The sequence below is a fragment of the Oncorhynchus gorbuscha genome, linkage group LG13 (genome assembly GCF_021184085.1).
Source record: "Oncorhynchus gorbuscha isolate QuinsamMale2020 ecotype Even-year linkage group LG13, OgorEven_v1.0, whole genome shotgun sequence".
Classification (NCBI taxonomy): Eukaryota; Metazoa; Chordata; class Actinopteri; order Salmoniformes; family Salmonidae; genus Oncorhynchus; species Oncorhynchus gorbuscha.
Genome location: NC_060185.1, coordinates 96,666,792 through 96,691,961, shown reverse-complemented (window position 1 = coordinate 96,691,961; position 25,170 = coordinate 96,666,792).

Here is a 25,170-nt window from a genome sequence, read left to right as displayed (position 1 = left end):
CCTCTTGCTCCTCCACCTCATCCTCATCCACATCCTCTTCCTCCTCCTCCTCTTTCTCCACCTCTTCCTCCTCCTATTCCTCCTCCTCCACCTCATCCTCCTCCACCTCATCTTCCTCCTCCTGCTCCTCCTCCTCCTCCTCCACCTCATCCTCATCCTCTTGCTCCTCCTCCTTATCCTCCTCCTCTTCCTCCTCCTGCTCCACCACCTCATCCTCCTCCTCCACTGTCTCCTCTGGCTTGCAATTTTCTTCAGCTTCTTCTTCAGGTTGATTACGACCACTGCCTCTTATCTTTCTGTCTGTCTGTCTGTCTGTCTGTCTGTCTGTCTGTCTGTCTGTCTGTCTGTCTGTCTGTCTGTCTGTCTGTCTGTCTGTCTGTCTGTCTGTCTGTCTGTCTGTCTGTCTGTCTGTCTGTCTGTCTGTCTGTCTGTCTGACTCAGATTCTGTGTCTGTCTGACTCAGATTATGTCTGTCTGACTCAGATTATGTCTGTCTGACTCAGATTCTCTCTCTCTCTCTCTCTCTCTCTCTCTCTCTCTCTCTCTCTCTCTCTCTCTCTCTCTCTCTCTCTCTCTCTCTCTCTCTCTCTCTCTCACCACTCACTCAGATTCTGTCTCTGTCTCACTCAGATTCTGTGTCTGTCTGACTCAGATTCTGTGTCTGTCTGACTCAGATTCTGTGTCTGTCTGTCTCTCTGTCTCTGTCTGTCTCTCTGTCTCTGTCTCACTCTGTCTTTCTCTCACTCTGTCTCTGTCTCTCTCTCTCACTCTGTCTCTCACTCACTCAGATTCTGTCTCTGTCTCACTCTGTCTTTCTCTCACTCTGTCTCTGTCTGTCTCTCTCTCACCCTGTCTCTCTCTCACCCTGTCTCTCTCTCACTCTGTCTCTCTCTCACTCTGTCTCTCTCTCACTCTGTCTCTCTCTCACTCTGTCTCTCTCTCTCTCACTCTGTCTCTCTCTCTCACTCTGTCTCTCTCTCTCTCACTCTGTCTCTCTCTCTCACTCTGTCTCTCTCTCAATTCCTTTCAATTCAAAGGGCTTTATTGGAATGGGACACAAAAGTGAAAATGATGATAAACACAAATCTCATATTACGTATATATACAGTGTTGTAATGATGTGCAAATAGTCAAAGTACAAAAGGGAAAATAAATAAACCAAAATATGGCCTGTATTTACAATGGTGTTTGTTCTTCGCTGGTTGCCCTTTTCTTGGGGCAGCAGGTCACACATATTGCTCCTGAGATGGCACTCTGTGGTATTTCACCCAATAGATATGGGAGTTTATCAAAATTGGATTTGTTTTTGAATTCTTTGTGGGAAATATGTGTCTCTAATATGGTCATACACTTGGCAGAAGGTTAGGAAGTGCAGCTCAGTTTCCACCTCATTTTGTGGGCAGTGTGCACATAGCCTGTCTTCTCTTGAGAGCCTGGTCTGCCCACTGCGGCCTCTCTTAATAGCAAGGCTATTCTCCCTGAGTATGTACATAGTCAAAGCTTTGCTTAATTTTGAGTTAGTCACAGTGGTCAGGTACAGTATTAGGGGATCTCTCTGTTCAGGGCCAAAAACCATTCTAGTTGTCTCTGTTGATTTGTTAATTATTTCTAATGTGTCAAGTAATTATCTTTTTGTTTTCTCATGATTTGGTTGGGTCTAATTGTGTTGCTGTCCAGAGGCTCTGTTTGTATAAGTGAACAGAGCCCCAGGACCAGCTTGTTTAGGGGACTCTTCTCCAGGTTCATCTCTCTGTAGGTGATGGCTCTTCTCCAGGTTCATCTCTCTGTAGGTGATGGCTCTTCTCCAGGTTCATCTCTCTGTAGGTGATGACTCTTCTCCAGGTTCATCTCTCTGTAGGTGATGGCTCTTCTCCAGGTTCATCTCTCTGTAGGTGATGGCTCTTCTCCAGGTTCATCTCTCTGTAGGTGATGACTCTTCTCCAGGTTCATCTCTCTGTAGGTGATGGCTCTTCTCCAGGTTCATCTCTCTGTAGGTGATGGCTCTTCTCCAGGTTCATCTCTCTGTAGGTGATGGCTCTTCTCCAGGTTCATCTCTCTGTAGGTGATGACTCTTCTCCAGGTTCATCTCTCTGTAGGTGATGGCTCTTCTCCAGGTTCATCTCTCTGTAGGTGATGGCTCTGTGGGGTGTGTTTGTGAACAGAGCCCCAGGACCAGCTTGCTTAGGGGACTCTTCTCCAGGTTCATCTCTCTGTAGGTGATGGCTCTTCTCCAGGTTCATCTCTCTGTAGGTGATGACTCTTCTCCAGGTTCATCTCTCTGTAGGTGATGGCTCTTCTCCAGGTTCATCTCTCTGTAGGTGATGGCTCTTCTCCAGGTTCATCTCTCTGTAGGTGATGGCTCTGTGGGGTGTGTTTGTGAACAGAGCCCCAGGACCAGCTTGCTTAGGGGACTCTTCTCCAGGTTAATCTCTCTGTAGGTGATGACTCTTCTCCAGGTTCATCTCTCTGTAGGTGATGACTCTTCTCCAGGTTCATCTCTCTGTAGGTGATGGCTCTTCTCCAGGTTCATCTCTCTGTAGGTGATGGCTCTGTGGGGTGTGTTTGTGAACAGAGCCCCAGGACCAGCTTGCTTAGGGGACTCTTCTCCAGGTTCATCTCTCTTTTGGTGATGGCTCTTCTCCAGGTTCATCTCTCTGTAGGTGATGACTCTTCTCCAGGTTCATCTCTCTGTAGGTGATGACTCTTCTCCAGGTTCATCTCTTTGTAGGTGATGACTCTTCTCCAGGTTCATCTCTCTGTAGGTGATGACTCTTCTCCAGGTTCATCTCTCTGTAGGTGATGGCTCTTCTCCAGGTTCATCTCTCTGTAGGTGATGGCTCTGTGGGGTGTGTTTGTGAACAGAGCCCCAGGACCAGCTTGCTTAGGGGACTCTTCTCCAGGTTCATCTCTCTTTTGGTGATGGCTCTTCTCCAGGTTCATCTCTCTGTAGGTGATGACTCTTCTCCAGGTTCATCTCTTTGTAGGTGATGACTCTTCTCCAGGTTCATCTCTCTGTAGGTGATGACTCTGTTATAGAAGGAGTGGAAATCACTTCCTTTTCGGTGGTTGTAGAATGTAATTCTGTATTGTTTTAGTAATTCGCCATTGTGAAGGCGTAGACTCAGGTTTTCTGGGTCTCTCTGTTTTTGGTTGGATAGGTTTATCAATTTATTTTTCTCAGGTTTTTTGCATTCTTCATCAAATCATTTCTCATTGTTGTTAATTTTCGTAAGTTGTTTACGTAGGTTTCTAAACTAATTTCCTTCCATCTATAGCCTTTTTGAAATATTATGCAGTTCCTTTGGCTTTGATGCATCATGATTGAGTATTGCTCTGTTCAAATACCCTCCCTCTCTTACAAATACACACTCTCTTTCTCTGCATATCTCTCTCCCCTATCAATCTACCCTCTGTATCTCTTTCTCCCTTGGTCTCTCGCTCTCTTTTTCTGTCTCTCTCTGTCTCTCCCACCAGTCTCTCTCTCTCCCCCTCTCTGTCTCTTACTCCCTCTGTCTCTGTCTCTCGCTCTCTTTTTCTGTCTCTCTCTATCTCTCCCATCAGTCTCTCTCTCTCCCCCTCTCTGTCTCTTTCTCCCTCTGTCTCTCACTCTCTTTTTCTGTCTCTCTCTATCTCCCCCATCAGTCTCTCTCTCTCCCCCTCTCTGTCTCTTTCTCCCTCTGTCTCTGTCTCTCTCTCTCTATCTCCCCCATCAGTCTCTCTCTCTCCCCCTCTCTGTCTCTTTCTCCCTCTGTCTCTGTCTCTCTCTCTATCTCCACCATCAGTCTCTCTCTCTCCCCCTCTCTGTCTCTTTCTCCCTCTGTCTCTGTCTCTCTCTCTCTATCTCCCCCATCAGTCTCTCTCTCTCCCCCTCTCTGTCTCTTTCTCCCTCTGTCTCTGTCTCTCTCTCTCTATCTCCACCATCAGTCTCTATCTCTCCCCCTCTCTGTCTCTTTCTCCCTCTGTCTCTGTCTCTCTCTCTCTATCTCCCCCATCAGTCTCTCTCTCTCCCCCTCTCTGTCTCTTTCTCCCTCTGTCTCTGTCTCTCTCTCTCTATCTCCACCATCAGTCTCTATCTCTCCCCCTCTCTGTCTCTGTCTCTTTTTCTATCCCTTTCCGTCACATACACTATTTACCATCCCACCCTGACACAGTGCGATAGACTAGTAGAGTAGAGAGAACCAGTGAACCAGTGATGAATGAGCTTTAGTCACATTATTACAAGACAACACAATCTGCCCAGCGTCTTTGTAGATCTATCTACTGTGGCAACAACAGAGTCCGTAAACACACTTAATATTCATCAGAGTTAAATGAAGGGGAAAAGGAACTAAAACGTAGAGCTTAGATGTTATTTACATTTATTTATTTGAATGAACACGCAACATATTTATTTAACTTCTCTCTCACAGCGTTGGTTGAGTCTCCAAATTATCATTTAGGGAGGGAGCGTCGTGTCAGGCTGATTGAGGCCCAGCCAACTTAGGACATAGGGTGAGTTCCAAATGGCCCCCCTATGGCAAATGACCCCCTATTCCCTAAATAGGGAATAGGATATTTGCGACATATGTTAATTGCTGGGAGCAGAATCTCAATGTCTGACAGTAAATCAAAGCATTGACTTTCTTTCTCTCCTTAACTCTCCCTTTCTCCGTATGAAAGGCTTAATGTAATTCATGAAAGATTTCATTAGGTTTTATATTTGCATTCATTATGGATCCCCATTAGTTCCTAACCAAGGCAGCAGCTACTCTTCCTGGGGTCCAGCAAAATTAAGACAGTTATACAATTTAATAGAAAACAACAACATTCACAGCAGATTTCCCAACACATTAAGTGTGTAGTGCGTATGTTATCGTGTGTATAGTGGTATGTTATCGTGTGTATAGTGGTATGTTATCATGTGTATAGTGGTATGTTATCGTGTGTATAGTGGTATGTTATCGTGTGTATAGTGGTATGTTATCGTGTGTATAGTGGTATGTTATCGTGTGTATAGTGGTATGTTATCGTGTGTATAGTGGTATGTTATCGTGTGTATAGTGGTATGTTATCGTATGTTATCGTGTGTATAGTGGTATGTTATCGTGTGTATAGTGGTATGTTATCGTGTGTATAGTGGTATGTTATCGTGTGTATAGTGGTATGTTATCGTGTGTATAGTGGTATGTTATCGTGTGTATAGTGGTATGTTATCGTGTGTATAGTGGTATGTTATCGTGTGTATAGTGGTATGTTATCGTGTGTATAGTGGTATGTTATCGTGTGTATAGTGGTATGTTATCGTGTGTATAGTGGTATGTTATCGTGTGTATAGTGGTATGTTATCGTGTGTATAGTGGTATGTTATCGTGTGTATAGTGGTATGTTATCGTGTGTATAGTGGTATGTTATCGTGTGTATAGTGGTATGTTATCTTGTGTATAGTGGTATGTTATCGTGTGTATAGTGGTATGTTATCGTGTGTATAGTGGTATGTTATCGTGTGTATAGTGGTATGTTATCGTGTGTATAGTGGTATGTTATCGTGTGTATAGTGGTATGTTATCGTGTGTATAGTGGTATGTTATCGTGTGTATAGTGGTATGTTATCGTGTGTCTGTGTTTGTGTCTCTTCACACAGTCCTCGCTGTTCCATAAGGTGTATTTTTTATCTTTTTTAAAAATCTGATTTTACCTGATGTGGAATAGAGTTCCATGTAGTCATGACTCTATGTAGTACTGTGGAATAGAGTTCCATGTAGTCATGGCTCTGTGCAGTACTGTGGAATAGAGTTCCATGTAGTCATGGCTCTATGTAGTACTGTGGAATAGAGTTCCATGTAGTCATGACTCTATGTAGTACTGTGGAATAGAGTTCCATGTAGTCATGGCTCTATGTAGTACTGTGGAATAGAGTTCCATGTAGTCATGGCTCTATGTAGTACTGTGGAATAGAGTTCCATGTAGTCATGACTCTATGTAGTACTGTGGAATAGAGTTCCATGTAGTCATGGCTCTATGTAGTACTGTGGAATAGAGTTCCATGTAGTCATGGCTCTATGTAGTACTGTGGAATAGAGCTCCATGTAGTCATGGCTCTACGTAGTACTGTGGTAATAGAGTTCCATGTAGTCATGACTCTATGTAGTACTGTGGAATAGAGTTCCATGTAGTCATGGCTCTACGTAGTACTGTGGTAATAGAGTTCCATGTAGTCATGACTCTATGTAGTACTGTGGAATAGAGTTCCATGTAGTCATGGCTCTATGTAGTACTGTGGAATAAAGTTCCATGTCGTCATGGCTCTATGCAGTACTGTGGAATAGAGTTCCATGTAGTCATGGCTCTATGTAGTACTGTGGAATAGAGTTCCATGTAGTCATGGCTCTATGTAGTACTGTGGAATAGAGTTCCATGTAGTCATGGCTCTATGTAGTACTGTGGAATAGAGTTCCATGTAGTCATGGCTCTATGTAGTACTGTGGAATAGAGCTCCATGTAGTCATGGCTCTACGTAGTACTGTGGTAATAGAGTTCCATGTAGTCATGGCTCTATGTAGTACTGTGGAATAGAGTTCCATGTAGTCATGGCTCTATGTAGTACTGTGGAATAGAGTTCCTTGTAGTCGTGGCTCTATGTAGTACTGTGGAATAGAGTTCCATGTAGTCATGACTCTATGTAGTACTGTGGAATAGAGCTCCATGTAGACATGGCTCTATGTAGTACTGTGGAATAGAGTTCCATGTAGTCATGTCTCTATGTAGTACTGTGGAATAGAGTTCCATGTAGTCATGGCTCTATGTAGCACTGTGCACATCCCATAGTCTTTTCTGGACTGTGAAGAGACCTCTTGTGACATGTATTGTGGAATATGTATGGGTGTCTGAGCTGTGTAGATCGAACAGACAGCTTAGTGAATTCAACATGTCAATACTTCTCATAAATACAAGTAGTGATGAAGTCAATCTCTCCTCCACTTTCAGCCAGGAGAGACTGACATGCATATTATTGTCAGCTCTCGGTGTACTTTTACGGGCAAGCTGTGCTGCCCTGTTTTGAGCCAATTGCAATTTGTCCTAAGTCCCTCTGTGTGGCACCTGACCACATGACTGAACAGTAGTCCAGCTGCTGGAAAAATAGGGCCTGTAGGACCAGCCTTGTTAAAAATGTTGTTATTAAGAAGGTAGAAACTAGAGCCTGTAGGACCTGCCTTGTTGATAGTGTTGTTAAGGCAGAAACTAGGGCCTGTAGGACCTGCCTTGTTGATAGTGTTGTTAAGAAGGTAGAAACTAGAGCCTGTAGGACCTGCCTTGTTGATAGTGTTGTTAAGAAGGCAGAAACTAGGGCCTGTAGGACCTGCCTTGTTAATAGTGTTGTTAAGAAGGTAGAAACTAGAGCCTGTAGGACCTGCCTTGTTGATAGTGTTGTTAAGAAGGCAGAAACTAGGGCCTGTAGGACCTGCCTTGTTGATAGTGTTGTTAAGAAGGTAGAAACTAGAGCCTGTAGGACCTGCCTTGTTGATAGTGTTGTTAAGAAGGTAGAAACTAGGGCCTGTAGGACCTGCCTTGTTGATAGTGTTGTTAAGAAGGTAAAAACTAGAGCCTGTAGGACCTGCCTTGTTGATAGTGTTGTTAAGAAGGTAGAAACTAGGACCTGTAGGACCTGCCTTGTTGATAGTGTTGTTAAGAAGGCAGAAACTAGGGCCTGTAGGACCTGCCTTGTTGATAGTGTTGTTAAGAAGGTAGAAACTAGTGCCTGTAGGACCTGCCTTGTTGATAGTGTTGTTAAGAAGGTAGAAACTAGGGCCTGTAGGACCTGCCTTGTTGATAGTGTTGTTAAGAAGGTAGAAACTAGGGTCTGTAGGACCTGCCTTGTTGATAATGTTGTTAAGAAGGTAGAAACTAGGGCCTGTAGGACCTGCCTCGTTGATAGTGTTGTTAAGAAGGTAGAAACTAGGGCCTGTAGGACTTGCCTTGTTGATAGTGTTGTTATTAAGAAGGTAGAAACTAGGGCCTGTAGGACCTGCCTTATTGATAGTGTTGTTAAGAAGGTAGAAACTAGGGCCTGTAGGACCTGCCTTGTTGTTAAGAAGATAGAAACTAGGGCCTGTAGGACTTGCCTTGTTGATAGTGCTGTTAAGAAGGCAGAGCAGCGCTTTATCATGGACAGACTTCTCCCCATCTTAGTTACTGTTTTATCAATATGTTTTGACCATGACAGTTTACAATCCTGTTAAACTCCAAGCAGTTTAGTCACCCCAATTTCCCCATTATTCATTAAATAATTTAGTTGAGGTTTAGGTTTTAATGTATGATTTGTCCCAAATATAATGCTTTTAGTTTTTTTTTTAAATATTTAGGACTAACATATTCCTTACCATCCATTCTAAAACTAACTGAAGCTCTTCGTTAAGTGTTGCAGTCATTTCAGTTGCTGTAGTAGCTGACGTGTATAGTGTTGAGTCATCCACATACATAGACACACTGGCTTTACTCAAAGCATGGCATGTCGTTAGCAAAGATTGAAAAAAGTAAGGGGCCTAGACAGCTGCCCTGGGGAATTCCTGATTCTACCTGGATTATGTTGGAGAGGCTTCAATTAAAGAACACCCTCTGTGTTATGTTAGACAGGTAATTTTTTATCCACATTATAGCAGGGGGTGTAAAGCCATAACACATATGTTTTTACAACAGCAGACAATGATCAATAAAGACAAAAACCGCACTGAAGTCTAAGAAAACAGCCCCCGCAATATTTTGATCATCAATTTCTCTCAGCCAATCCTCAGTAATTTGTGTAAGTGCTGTAAGTTTATCAGCTATCAGAGATGTCAGTTTATCAGCTATCAGATATATTAGTTTATCAGCTATCAGAGATATCCGTTTATCAGCTATCAGAGATGCCAGTTTATCAGCTTTAAAAGATGTCAGTTGATCAGCTTTCAGAGATGCCAGTTTATCAGCTATCAGAGATGTCAGTTTATCAGCTATCAGAGATGTCAGTTTATCAGCTTTCAAAGATGTCAGTTTATCAGCTATCAGAGATAGCAGTTAAAGCTACACATATCAGTTTTCAATCAACTGCATCCGCCAAAGTCGCACTTCCTCATCTGTGGTAAAAGGTGGCAGAGCTAGATGGTTAAGGTTAGGGGAAGGGTTAGCTAATATGCTAAGTGGTTGCAAAGTAGCTCAAAAGTAGTAAGTTGTGTAGTTGTAAAGTTTCTAATTGGCAAAAAAAAATGCTAAAGTTGTTTGTGATGAGATTCCAACACGCAACCTTTGGGTTGCTAGACTTTTGCATTATATGTCTACCCATCAAATCAAAATCAAATCCAATTTATTTATAAAGCACTTCTTACATCAGCTGATATCTCAAAGTGCTGTACAGAAACCCAGCCTAAAACCCCAAACAGCAAGCAATGCAGGTGTAGAAGCACGGTGGCTAGGAAAAACTCCCTAGAAAGGCCAGAACCTAGGAAGAAACCTAGAGAGGAACCAGGCAATGAGGGGTGGCCAGTCCTCTTCTGGCTGTGCCTGTAACGTCGTTCGTCTGTTGAATGAAGAGAGTCAGACCGAAATGCAGCGTGTAGGTTACTCATGACTTTAATGAAGATAAATGCGGTACATGAAATAACTGTATAAGAAAACAACAAATGGAACGTGAACTAATTACAGCCTATCTGGTGACTAACACAGAGACAGGTACAATCACCCACAAAATACAACGCGCACTCAGGCTACCTAAATACGGTTCCCAATCCGAGACAACGAGAATCACCTGACTCCAATTGGGAATCGCCTCAGGCAGCCAAGCCTAACTAGACACACCCCTAATCATACACAATCCCAATTAATACAAACCCCAATACGAAACACAACATATAAACCCATGTCACACCCTGGCCTACCCAAACATATAACAAAAACACAAAATACAATGACCAAGGCATGACAGTGCCGGGTGGAGATTATAACAAAACATGGCCAAGATGTTTGAATGTTCATAGATGACCAGCAGGGTCAAATAATAATAACCACAGTAGTTGTCGAAATGTGCAACAGGTCAGCATCTCAGGAGTAAATGTCAGTTGGCTTTTCATAGCCGATTATTCAGAGTATCCACCCCAACCAACCACCCTCCTTTCACATTTGCCTTTAAGTAACCTTCTATCATACCAAACGTAACATATCTTACTTATTTGAGTGTCCCAGATTTTCATTTACTATGTTATGTCAAGGCTATGAGACCAGTCTGTGCTAACAAACTTCTGTTATTCAAATCTGTGGCAACCATCTGTTAGCCAATGCATTTCTTCTCCATCTCTGTATAATTGTGAATATGATTCAGTGAACACGTAACCAGCATGTATCAAGTAATCCCAGACCAAACAAGAGGACCATGTTCCCATTTAATATTAATAAAATAACATCATTTTCATCTGGTTAATGTTTCTGCTAAATGGCAGTTGGAGAGCCTGTAGAGGAAGGGACGGCGAGAGGAAGGGACGGGTAGGGTAAATGGTGTCAGCTAGGGTAAAGATGAAATGGTGTCAGCTAGGGGAAAGATGAAATGGTGTCGGCTAGGGGAAAATGAAATGGTGTCAGCTAGGGGAAAGATGAAATGGTGTCAGCTAGGGGAAAGATGAAATGGTGTCAGCTAGGGGAAATGGTGTCAGCCAGGGGAATGATGAAATTGATTCAGCTATGGGGAAAGGTGAAATGTTTACAGCTATGGGGAAAGGTGAAATGGATTAAGCTATGGGGAAAGGTGAAATGGATTAAGCTTTGTGGAAAGGTGAAATGGTTTCAGCTAGGGGAAAGATGAAATGGTGTCAGCTAGGGGAATGGTGTCAGCTGGGGGAAAGATAAAAATGTATTAAGCTAGCGGAAAGATTAAATGGTGTCAGCTAAGGGAATGATGAAATGGTGTCAGCTAGGGGAAATGGTGTCAGCTAGGGGAAATGGTGTCAGCTAGGGGAAAGATTAAATGGTTTCAGATATGGAGAAAGGTGAAAAGGTTTCAGATATGGGGAAAGGTGAAATGGTTTCAGCTAGAGGGAAAGGTGAAATGGTTTCAGCTAGGGGGAAAGGTGAAATGGTTTCAGATTTACTATAATATATAGATATATAGTTACTATAATATATAGATATATAGTTACTTTAATATATAGATAGATATATGTCTCTGTCTGGTTGTAGATAGTTACTATAATATATAGATATATAGTTACTATAATATATAGATATATAGTTACTATAATATATAGATATATAGTTACTATAATATATAGATATATAGTTACTATAATATATAGATATATAGTTACTATAATATATAGATATATAGTTACTATAATATATAGATATATAGTTACTATAATATATAGATATATAGTTACTATAATATATAGATATATAGTTACTATAATATATAGATATATAGTTACTATAATATATAGATATATAGTTACTATAATATATAGATATATAGTTACTATAATATATAGATATATAGTTACTATAATATATAGATATATAGTTACTATAATATATAGATATATAGTTACTATAATATATAGATATATAGTTACTATAATATATAGATATATAGTTACTATAATATATAGATATATAGTTACTTTAATATATAGATAGATATATGTCTCTGTCTGGTTGTAGATAGTTACTATAATATATAGAAAGAGCTGGTTTTAGCTGAGGTTTACAAACAGGTTTTCAACTCTTAACCCCACAGCTGTGATGTTTGTGTGTGTTTGTGTTTCGTAAGTGCTCTTGTGTGAAATGTGAATCAACCCACTCCACTTCTATATCAACACCAGCCCCACACACCAAACACACCACACACGCCACACATACCACACACACACCAAACACACCACACACACACCAAACACACCGCACATACCACACACACACCAAACACACCACACACACACCACACACGCCACACATACCACACACACACCAAACACACCACACACACACCAAACACACCACACACACCACACATACCACACACACACCAAACACACACCATAGAAACCTCCCTACCTCCACACCAGTGGTCGTGATGGAAAAATGACGAGGGCAGGAAGGGAGGGGAGCAGGGAGGGAGGGGGGGGGGTTTAGAGAGTTGGAGCAGAGCCCAGTCCTCTCCCAATGCATGCTGGTCCGAGGGGCAGGACTGCAGGTTAATCGCTAGCAGCTGCTTCCCTTCGCTAGTTTAGTAATAAAGCGGGCTGATCTAAAACCCCGTAGAGGATATATCACTGGTCAGATGAAATACTCTCTTTTATAGTAGGTGAGAGGATTACGATACAACAACATCAAAACTCCAACACAATCTGGATGTTTACTCAATCATCTTGTTTGTAATCACAGCATTATTACTACACGTGTGTTCATGACATGAATGTGATATTTTAGTTGTGGGTCGTTTCAGGCCTGATTTCATGTCATCAATGAATTGGGTGGTTCGAGCCCGGAATGCTGATTGGCTGACAGCTGTGGTATATCAGACCGTAAACCACGGCTATGAGAAAACATTTTTTTTTTACTGCTGTAATTACGGTGGTAACCAATTTATAATAGCAATAAGGCACCTCTGTGGTTTTGTGGTGGCCAATGTACCATGGCTAAGGGCTGTATCCAGGCACTCTGCGTTGTGTCGTGTGTAAGAACAGCCTTTAGCAGTGGTATACTGGCCCTATACCACACCTCCTCAGGCCTTTTTGCTTAAATATAGCACAGCTAAAGTATGTTTCACAGTCACAATAACCTTGCAGTCATGTGTGACTCGCGACCTGGATTCGGTCTTATGTAGAAAAATGTGAGATTGTGTTTGTTTTTTTTACACTGGATTAAAGTAGAGACTCAGAACTACAAAATGGTCAATCATACACTGTAATTGAGAAACAATGGGAAAGTAATTCTGCTTTGAAAGTTGATCAACTTGTAAACTCACTCTTATTTGTCTATACCCATTCAGTATCGTTCACACCCCCTGAAGCTTTAGTCCCACCCATTCAGTATCGTTCACACCCTCTGAAGCTTTAGCCCCACCCTTTCAGCATCGTTCACACCCTCTGAAGCTTTAGCCCCACCCATTCAGCATCGTTCACACCCTCTGAAGCTTTAGCCCCACCCATTCAGCATCGTTCACACCCTCTGAAGCTTTAGCCCCACCCATCTCATTTGGCTTGGAGCGTTCGGAACGCAGACTAGACGTTCTGGCAGATGATTTGTTTACCCCCGGATAACATGAAAACAAGCTAACCAGCTTTAGACATTTACTGACACCGGCTATATTCAAAGGGTGTTGTACACACGTCACGTAATGTTTGCTAACGAGCCAGCCAGCTAACATTAGCTAGTTAAACTAGTTAGCTAGTTAAACAACAATGAACAGTGCTGGGAGCTAACCAATCATGTTCAATATTAGCTAGCTAACATCAGGCTCTAACTAGAAAAGCAAACGGCTCTGGGATACGAATAATAATGTCCGCTAGGGAGCCAGCCAGCTAAAGTTAGCTAGCGAGCTAACAGTACACTTTAGCTTAAGACATATAGCTAGCGAGCTATGTAAACAAAGTCTAACATCACACATCACGTAACGTTAGCTAAAGAGCAAGCCAGCTAACGTCAGCAATGTCACCTACAGTACATGTATTTGAAGTAATACAGTACAAGAGAGTGTTGGACCAATTGTTTTAGACTAAAATCACAGGGAGTGACATCACAGGGAGTGACATCACAGGGAGTGACATCACAGTCACTTAGATAGCTAGAGACGCTACATTCTTAGAAAGAACATGTGCTATCTAGAGCCACACGGAACCAATAAAGGGACAGCCGTTATAGCTGTATGTCATAGGCTACAGGACAAGAACGGGTTGTTGGACCACATCGTTGTTAAAGATCACACAGTGAATAACAGTGATTCAGAGTTACATAGATAGCTTCTATAGGCTAAAGTACAAGAAAGGATTGGATCACTTAGGCCAAATAGTTCATGTTCGGTGTTACTGTTTTAAAACATCCCAGTACAACCACTGACAGTCTAGTTCAGCTGTAATATCAACCACTTAAGCATATCTCTCTCTCTCTCTCTGTCTGTCTGTCTCTCTCTGTCTCTGTCTCTGTCTCTCTCTCTCTCTCTCTCTCTCTCTCTCTCTCTCTAATATCAACCACTGACCATTCCCAACCAAAACACAATAAAAACTTAGCAGGAACCATACTACAGTCTCAACGGAAGGCTTTAAAGTATCTACGAGGATTTTAAAATAACCCTTGTTGACTTGTTCAGACTTAATCTCCCCCCCCCAAAAAAATACAATAAATAATAGATCACTGTTCACTTGATGTATCACTTACAAAACCCCTCTGTCCCAATGGACAATGTTTTTATAGAAAGCATTAAACATTAAAGGGTGAAAATCACCAAAATATTGATAACAAGGTTTCAGAAAAGCCAAATTGTTTTGTGTCTTTCCCCAACAGGATTGGTCATTTTAAATTGGATTTGAATATCTCATTGATATTTGTTTTGAGTAAGCAAGGTCTATACTAAAGTCATCACAATAAGGGTTCAGACAGCTAATTTAATTTCCCTAATTCTAATTCCTGTCTTCTCTCCCAACAGGATTGGTCGTTTTGAAATATGACCTCCAATCAATCCATCCAATCCCAAAGACCCGGGGATCTCTCACCTGTCTAAGCCCACGTCTAACTGCCTCCTCCCTCGGTCGCTCGGTGAAGAGGTGAGTATCAGCCGTAAACACGGATTAGGGGATTATCTCTCTCTCCTTTATGTGGGAAAATCGAAGACCCACAGGATTATCACACTGCAGATTAATGTGGACAATAATCCTACCAGCCTACTATCAAGACAACAAACAGGATGTAAAGAGACAAAATACCACAGACAGAGGTGGAGGAGAGAGAGAACACTCCAACTAGAAGAAGAGGGAGAGAGAGAGAGAGAGAGAGAGAGAGAGAGAGAGAGAGAGAGAGAGAGAGAGAGAGAGAGAGAGAGAGAGAGAGAGAGAGAGAGAGAGAGAGAGAGAGAGAGAGAGAGAGAGAGAGAGAGAGAGAGAGAGAGAGAGAGAGAGAGAGAGAGAGAGAGAGAGAGAGAGAGACAGAGAGAGACAGAGAGACAGAGAGACAGAGAGACAGAGAGAGAGAGAGAGACAGAGACGATTTGAGAACATTTAACAACCTTGCTAATGGTTTTTTCAAGTCACAATGTTGATAATTACCCTGCTGGTGAGTCATGCCACTACTTCCTTCACCTACAGTATGTCCTTTGTTTAGTTTATTAGGATAGCCATTAGGATAGCCATTAGCTGTTGCCCTTCGCTATATCCTTCACACATGTTCTTAGTATTTTTGCCCACGCTACAGAGACACTTCCTGGTCCACACTCCTCTGGTCACACTCGAGTCACAGAGCAGCAAGACCGCTTTCTTTAACGGTCTTACCAGATGGATTTGTTTACACACACACACACACACACACACACACACACACACACACACACACACACACACACACACACACACACACACACACACACACACACACACACACACACACACACACACACACACACACACACACACACACACACACACACACACAAACAACAACAACAACAACAACAACAACAACAACAACAACAACAACAACAACAACAACAACAACAACAACGACAACGACATCGACATCGACATCGACATCGACATCGACAAGCAGGACTCACATGATATTCTCCAAACACCCCACAGGTCAGACATCACAATTATTTGCAAAAGGAAGCGACGCAGAGGACCGGATGCCTCGTCCGGACCCGCAGAGGACGAAGAGCCCGATGCCTCGTCTGGACCCGCAGAGGACGAAGAGCCCGATGCCTCGTCCGGACCCGCAGAGGACGAAGAGCCGGATGCCTCGTCCGGATCCGCAGAGGACGAAGAGCCGGATGCCTCGTCCGGACCCGCAGAGGACGAAGAGCCGGATGCCTCGTCCGGACCCGCAGAAGGCGAGTGGCAAAGCTGCCGTTACCTTCAATACTACTTGCCAACGCAATCATTGGACAATAAACTAGACGAGGTACGATTCCGAATATCCTACCAACGGGACATCAAAAACTGTAATATCCTATGTTTCACGGAATCGTGGCTGAATGACGACATGGATATTCAGCTAGCGGGATACACGCTGCACCGGCAGGATAGAACAGCACACTCCAGTAAGACGAAGGGGGGCGGTCTGTGCATGTTTGTAAACAACAGCTGGTGCACGAAATCTAAGGAAGTCTCTAGATTTTGCTCGCCTGAAGTAGAGTATATTGTGATAAACTGCAGGCCACACTACTTGCCTAGAGAGTTCTCAGCTATACTTTTCGTGGCTGTTTATGTACCACCACAGACAGATGCTGGCACTAAGACCGCATTCAGTCAGCTGTATAAGGAAATAAGCAAACAGGAAACCACTCACCCAGAGGCGGCGCTCCTAGTGGCCGGAGACTTTAATGCAGGGAAACTTAAATCAGTTCTACCAAATCTCTATCAACATGTTAAATGTGCAACCAGAGGGAAAACAATTCTAGATCACCTGTATTCCACACACAGAGACGCGTACAAAGCTCTCCCTCGCCCTCCATTTGGTAAATCCCATCACAGCTCTATCCTTCTGATTCCTGCTTACAAGAAAATTTTAAGGAGGAAGCACCAGTGGTCAGATGAAGCTAAACTACAGGACTGTTTTGCTATCACAGACTGGAACATGTTCCGGGATTCTTCACTGGCTTGATCAATAAGTGCATTGAGGACGTCGTCCCCACAGTGATTGTTCGTACATACTGAGTTTAAGGGTAGATATGCCACTTTCAAGGTGCTGGACTCTAATCCGGAAGCTTACAAGAAATCCCGCTATGCCCTCCAACGAACCATCAAACAGGCAAAGCGTCAATGCAGGGCAAAGATTGAATCATACTACACTGGCTCCGACGCTCGTCGGATGTGGCAGGGCTTGCAAACTATTACAGTCTACAAAGGGAAGCACAGCCACGAGCTTCCCAGTGACACGAGCCTACCAGATGAGCTAAACCACTTCTATGCTCGCTTCGAGGCAAGCAACACTGAGGCATGCATGAGAGCATCAGCTGTTCCGGACGACTGTGTGATCACGCTCTCCGTAGCCGACATGAGTAAGACCTTTAAACAGGTCAACATACACAAGGCCGTGGGGCCAATCGGATTACCAGGACGTGTGCTCCAGGCATAGGCTGACCAACTGGCAGGTGTCTTCACTGACATGTTCAACATGTCCCTGATTGAGTTTGTAATAAAAACATGCTTCAAGCACACCACCATAGTCCCTGTGCCCAAGAACACAAAGGCAACCTGCTTAAAAGACTACAGACCTGTAGCACTCACGCCCATAGCCATGAAGTGCTTTGAAATGCAGGTCATGGCTCACATCAACACCATTATCCCAGAAACCCTAGACCCACTCCAATTTGCACACCGCCCAAACAGATCCACAGATGATGCAATCTCTACTGCACTCCACACTGCCCTTTCCCACCTGGACAATAGGAACACCTATGTGAGAATGCTATTCATTGACTACAGCTCAGCGTTCAACACCATAGTACCCTCAAAGCTCATTACTAAGCTAAGGAATCTGGGACTAAACACCTCCCTCTGCAACTGGATCCTGGACTTCCTGACGGGCCGCCCCCAGTTGGTGAGGGTTGGTAACAACACATCTGCCACGCTGATCCTCAACACTGGAGCTGCCCAGGGGTGCGTGCTCAGTCCCCTCCTGTACTCCCTGTTCACCCACGACTGCATGGCCAGGCACGACTCCAACACCATCATTAAGTTTACTGACGACACAACAGTGGTAGGCCTGATCACCACATTTACATTTACATTTAAGTCATTCAGCAGACGCTCTTATCCAGAGCGACTTACAAATTGGTGCATTCACTTTATGACATCCAGTGGAACAGCCACTTTACAATAGTGCATCTAAATCTTTTAAGGGGGGTGAGAAGGATTACTTTATCCTATCCTAGGTATTCCTTAAAGAGGTGGGGTTTCAGGTGTCTCCGGAAGGTGGTGATTGACTCCGCTGTCCTGGCGTCGTGAGGGAGTTTGTTCCACCATTGGGGGGCCAGAGCAGCGAACAGTTTTGACTGGGCTGAGCGGGAACTGTACTTCCTCAGTGGTAGGGAGGCGAGCAGGCCAGAGGTGGATGAACGCAGTGCCCTTGTTTGGGTGTAGGGCCTGATCAGAGCCTGGAGGTACTGAGGTGCCGTTCCCCTCACAGCTCCATAGGCAAGCACCATGGTCTTGTAGCGGATGCGAGCTTCAACTGGAAGCCAGTGGAGAGAGCGGAGGAGCGGGGTGACGTGAGAGAACTTGGGAAGGTTGAACACCAGACGGGCTGCGGCGTTCTGGATGAGTTGTAGGGGTTTAATGGCACAGGCAGGGAGCCCAGCCAACAGCGAGTTGCAGTAATCCAGACGGGAGATGACAAGTGCCTGGATTAGGACCTGCGCCGCTTCCTGTGTGAGGCAGGGTCGTACTCTGCGGATGTTGTAGAGCATGAACCTACAGGAACGGGCCACCGCCTTGACGTTAGTTGAGAACGACAGGGTGTTGTCCAGGATCACGCCAAGGTTCTTAGCGCTCTGGGAGGAGGACACAATGGAGTTGTCAACCGTGATGGCGAGATCATGGAACGGGCAGTCCTTCCCCGGGAGGAAGAGCAGCTCCGTCTTGCCGAGGTTCAGCTTAAGGTGGTGATCCGTCATCCACACTGATATGTCTGCCAGACATGCAGAGATGCGATTCGCCACCTGGTCATCAGAAGGGGGAAAGGAGAAGATTAATTGTGTGTCGTCTGCATAGCAATGATAGGAGAGACCATGTGAGGTTATGACAGAGCCAAGTGACTTGGTATATAGCGAGAATAGGAGAGGGCCTAGAACAGAGCCCTGGGGGCCCTGGGGGCCTGGGGGCACCGACAATGACAAGACAGCCTATAGGGAGGAGGTCAGAGACCTGGCCGGGTGGTGCCAGAATAACAACCTATCCCTCAACGTAACCAAGACCAAGAAGATGATTATGGACTACAGGAAAAGGAGGACTGAGCATGTCCCCATTCTCATCGACGGGGCTGTAGTGGAGCAGGTTGAGAGCTTAAAATTCCTTGGTGTCCAAATCAACAACAAACTAGAATGGTCCAAACACACCAAGACAGTCGTGAAGAGGGCACGACAAAGCCTATTCCCCCTCAGGAAACTAAAAAGATTTGGCATAGGACCTGAGATCCTCAAAAGGTTCTACAGCTGCAACATTGAGAGCATCCTGACCGGTTGCATCACTGACTGGTACAGCAATTGCTCAGCCTCCGACCGCAAGGCACTTCAGAGGGTAGTGCGTACGGCCCAGTACATCACTGGGGCAAAGCTGCCTGCCATCCAGGTGTCAGAGGAAGGCCCTAAAAATTGTCAAAGACCCCAGCCACCCCAGTCATAGACTGTTCTCTCTACTACCGCATGGCAAACAGTACCGGAAGTCTTGGACAAAAAGGCTTCTCAACAGTTTTTACCCCCAAGCCATAAGACTCCTGAACGATTTACCAAATGGTTACCCGGACTATTTACATTGTGTTCCCAATCCCTCTTTTACGCTGCTGCTACTCTCTGTTTATCATATATGCATAGTCACTTTAACTATACATTCATGTACATACTACCTCAATTGGCCCGACCAACCAGTGCTCCCGCACATTTGTCCCACCACCCGCCAACCCCTCTTTTTACGCTACTGCTACTCTCTGTTCATCATATATGCATAGTCACTTTAACCATACCTACATGTACATACTACCTCAATAAGCCTGACTAACAGGTGTCTGTATATAGCCTTGCTACTCTTATTTTCACATGTCCTTCTACTGTTGTTTTATTTCTTTACTTTCCTACCCTCCATTGACAAAGCGTGAAAATGCGATAAGGCCGTTGCTCTCCGCTGGTGCCAATAAGATAGTCTATACTGTTCGCTCAATTAAATTGAGAATTGCCATAATTTAAAGACAGATTAGAGTATTTTCATTATCTTCTCTTTACAGCAATACCCAACAATGCTTTAAAAACAATGTTTTTTACCGCGATTGTATTTCGAAAAATTATTATATTAAATCAAATTAAATTCAAATTAAATGATTATGGTTGCTGGGCCTCTGTACTTATCACTGACATTCACAAATCAACAACTATCTATTTTGATATTTGCCACACACACTGCCCAGACTGTGATTTCCTCTATTGAATGATTTTTATTAATTTCTGTACAGACAGGAATAGACTAATTAGGCTATATAATTTGGGCAATTTAAATCAATTTACAACTTTCGGACACGCCACCTTTGTTGCCCTAGAATACTACAGGAAATAAACCCTTTCTCACCAGAATAAAATTAAATCGATAGAATGAATGCTTCAATCTAGTTGACATCAATCAAGTTTTTAACTTTAATCTCTGCTTTTCCCACACAGCAACGATGTGTAAGGGACCGGGGAGAAAAATGTAATAACTCTAAAAACTGGAAATGTCCTGACCATAGTTTGCTTTGTGTGTTTATGTGTTTTGTTTGGTCAGGGTGTGATCTGAGTGGGCATTCTATGTTGTGTGTCTAGTTTGTCTGTTTCTATGTTTTGTTTGGTCAGGGTGTGATCTGAGTGGGCATTCTATGTTGTGTGTCTAGTTTGTCTGTTTCTAATGTTTTGTTTGGTCAGGGTGTGATCTGAGTGGGCATTCTATGTTGTATGTCTGTTTTTGTGTTTGGCCTGATATGGTTCTCAATCAGAGGTGTTAGTCGTTGTCTCTGATTGGGAACCATATTTAGGTAGCCTGTTTTGTCATTGTGGGTTGTGGGTGATTGTCTATGTGCGCTTTGGTCCTCTCGTTCCACCGACGACAACCGTGACAGGAAAGAATTTCCATGCAGTTTTAAGGAAGTTTTAAAAAGCTGTGAAAGCTACATGTTTCTGATAAGATATCAGTTCTACTTGGATGCATAGTGTATGTGGTTTAAATACTATCAGCTTTTATGATGCTGAAAAAGACCTTTACAGACGGTCCCTAACTGCACATTCACATTTCTCAAGATGCTGAAAGTGTTACATCTGTCGTCGGACTGAGACCAAAGAGCAGCGTGGAAAGTGTAAGTCTTCTTTATTTAGAACGAACACCCAACGCTAAACCAACGTAAAGTTCTGCTCTACAGCCACTGTTCAAAATCAAGATCCCACAAACTCAGGTGGAAAACAGGCTGCCTAAGTAGGATTCCCAATCAGAGACAACGATAGACAGCTGCCTCTGATTGGGAACCCTACCCGGCCAACAAAGAAATAGAAAAACTAGAATGCCCACCCAAATCACACCGTGACCTAACCAAATAGAGAAATAAAAAGAATCTCTAAGGTCAGGACTTGACAAAAAGAAGTCATATTTCACCACTCCTTTTCCCGAGCCAAAATGTACATTCGGTGTATCATTTTACAGCAAGAAATACTTAATTAGTTAATAATATAATAATAATAACAAAAATAATATAGGCTACGTGAGAGGATTTAGACAGATCTCAGGCTACTATTCCATTCATGTAACCTACCTATCAGAACAGTAGAATACAGTCCTACCTATCAGAACAGTAGAATACAGTCCTACCTATCAGAACAGTAGAATACAGTCCTACCTACAGTATAGAATACAGTCCTACCTATCAGAACAGTAGAATACAGTCCTACCTATCAGAACAGTAGAATACAGTCCTACCTACAGTATAGAATACAGTCCTACCTATCAGAACAGTAGAATACAGTCCTACCTACAGTATAGAATACAGTCCTACCCATCAGAACAGTAGAATACAGTCCTACCTACAGTATAGAATACAGTCCTACCTATCAGAACAGTAGAATACAGTCCTACCTATCAGAACAGTAGAATACAGTCCTACCTACAGTATAGAATACAGTCCTACCTATCATTTACATTTTACATTTAAGTCATTTAGCAGACGCTCTTATCCAGAGTCCTACCTATCAGAACAGTAGAATTACACAGTTAGGTGCATTCAGAATACAGTCCTACCTATCAGAACAGTAGAATACAGTCCTACCTATCAGAACAGTAGAATACAGTCCTACCTACAGTATAGAATACAGTCCTATCTATCAGAACAGTAGAATACAGTCCTACCTATCAGAACAGTAGAATACAGTCCTACCTATCAGAACAGTAGAATACAGTCCTACCTATCAGAACAGTAGAATACAGTCCTACCTATCAGAACAGTAGAATACAGTCCTACCTACAGAACAGTAGAATACAGTCCTACCTATCAGAACAGTAGAATACAGTCCTACCTATCAGAACAGTAGAATACAGTCCTACCTACAGTATAGAATACAGTCCTACCTATCAGAACAGTAGAATACAGTCCTACCTACAGTATAGAATACAGTCCTACCTATCAGAACAGTAGAATACAGTCCTACCCTACAGTCCTACCTATCAGAACAGTAGAATACAGTCCTACCTATCAGAACAGTAGAATACAGTCCTACCTATCAGAACAGTAGAATACAGTCCTACCTACAGTATAGAATACAGTCCTACCTATCAGAACAGTAGAATACAGTCCTACCAGTATAGAATACAGTATAGAATACAGTCCTACCTATCAGAACAGTAGAATACAGTCCTACCTATCAGAACAGTAGAATACAGTCCTACCTACAGAACAGTAGAATCAGAACAGTAGAATACAGTCCTACCTACAGTATAGAATACAGTCCTACCTATCAGAACAGTAGAATACAGTCCTACCTATCAGAACAGTAGAATACAGTCCTACCTATCAGAACAGTAGAATACAGTCCTACCTATCAGAACAGTAGAATACAGTCCTACCTATCAGAACAGTAGAATACAGTCCTACCTATCAGAACAGTAGAATACAGTCCTACCCAGAACAGTAGAATACAGTCCTACCTACAGTAGTAGAATACAGTCCTACCCATCAGAACAGTAGAATACAGTCCTACCTACAGTATATAATACAGTCCTACCTATCAGAACAGTAGAATACAGTCCTACCTATCAGAACAGTAGAATACAGTCCTACCTACAGTATAGAATACAGTCCTACCTATCAGAACAGTAGAATACAGTCCTACCTACAGTATAGAATACAGTCCTACCCATCAGAACAGTAGAATACAGTCCTACCTACAGTATAGAATACAGTTCCGTTGACGAACATTCCCCAAATCACCGTCACATTTGTATAGCGCCTCCCAATCATCACACATAACATCGCAGCTGGATGTTTTGTTCTCTCTCTTTAGTCAACCCGCCCGCCCGCCACCCACTAGTCCTTCATCCACATAATATTTCATGACCCTAAACCCACCTGCCTCTATCAGGAGATAACAGAACGTGGGGACTTTGGGTTATGAGTCAACCCATCAGAACAGTAGAATACACACACAGAACAAGCACACAGGAACACACACACGCGCACGGTCACACAAACACACACACACGCACAAGCACGAGCACACACACACTCGCAAGCACGCAGGAAGACAGGAACACACGCACGCTCACACACGCACGCTCACACACACACACGCACGGACACACACACACACACACACACACACACACACACACACACACACACACACACACACACACACACACACACACACACACACACACACACACACACACACACACACACACACACACACACACACACACACACACACACACACACACACACACACACACACACTCTATACTGGGATATAATAATATAATATATGTTGTAGCTGACTGGTCCATTTTCTGAAAGTTAACATGCTGCTTTTATTTTACAATGTCGTTTTTATGATAATTGGATAGTAAATTGTGTCTGAAATTGTTCTGCAAGAAATGACAACGGCAGATGGGAGAGAGAGAGAGAGAGAGAGAGAGAGAGAGAGAGAGAGAGACACAGACACAGACACAGAGAGAGAGAGAGAGAGAGAGAGAGAGAGAGAGAGAGAGAGAGAGAGAGAGAGAGAGAGAGAGAGAGAGAGAGAGAGAGAGAGAGAGAGAGAGAGAGAGAGAGAGAGAGAGAGAGAGAGAGAGAGAGAGAGAGAGAGAGAGACACAGAGAGAGACACAGACACAGAGAGACACAGACACAGAGAGACACAGACACAGAGAGACACAGACACAGAGAGACACACAGACACAGAGAGACACAGACACAGAGACACAGACACAGAGAGACACAGACACAGACACAGACACAGAGACCTATAAAAGACACATGGGCTGTGCTGGTGCTGGTGAATGAACTGACTTGACTGGTGTAGTAGTGCTTTGTCTCTACATCACACATTAAATCACCATCCGTATCCATACCATACAGCTGTGTGTCAACCAACATGTCTGTTCTGTAATGTTTTCGAGTCATGAAACACATGTCTAGATGACATTGGATATATAAAAGGGAAGACAAACCAAGGAATTCACATAACCTGGTAACGGCTTGACATACTCATGTATCACAGAGCCCGTAAATCCATATTGTAATATGTTCCTCACTTGGTTAGTGACAGGGACAGACAGACAATTAACAGACAGGCAATTAAACATCATTTCATTTCTGTCTATCCTAGACAGTAAATTATCCTCTGAATATGTTATGTGTTTACTGCGAAGTGCCCATTCAATTTGTCAATTACCATTAGCAATTATAACAGGATATTAACCTTACACCACTGAATACCACTTCCTGTCAATTACCATTACCAATTATAACAGGATATTAACCTTACACCACTGAATACCACTTCCTGTCAATTACCATTACCAATTATAACAGGATATTAACCTTACACCACTGAATACCACTTCCTGTCAATTACCATTACCAATTATAACAGGATATTAACCTTACACCACTGAATACCACTTCCTGTCAATTACCATTACCAATTATAACAGGATATTAACCTTACACCACTGAATACCACTTCCTGTCAATTACCATTACCAATTATAACAGGATATTAACCTTACACCACAGAATA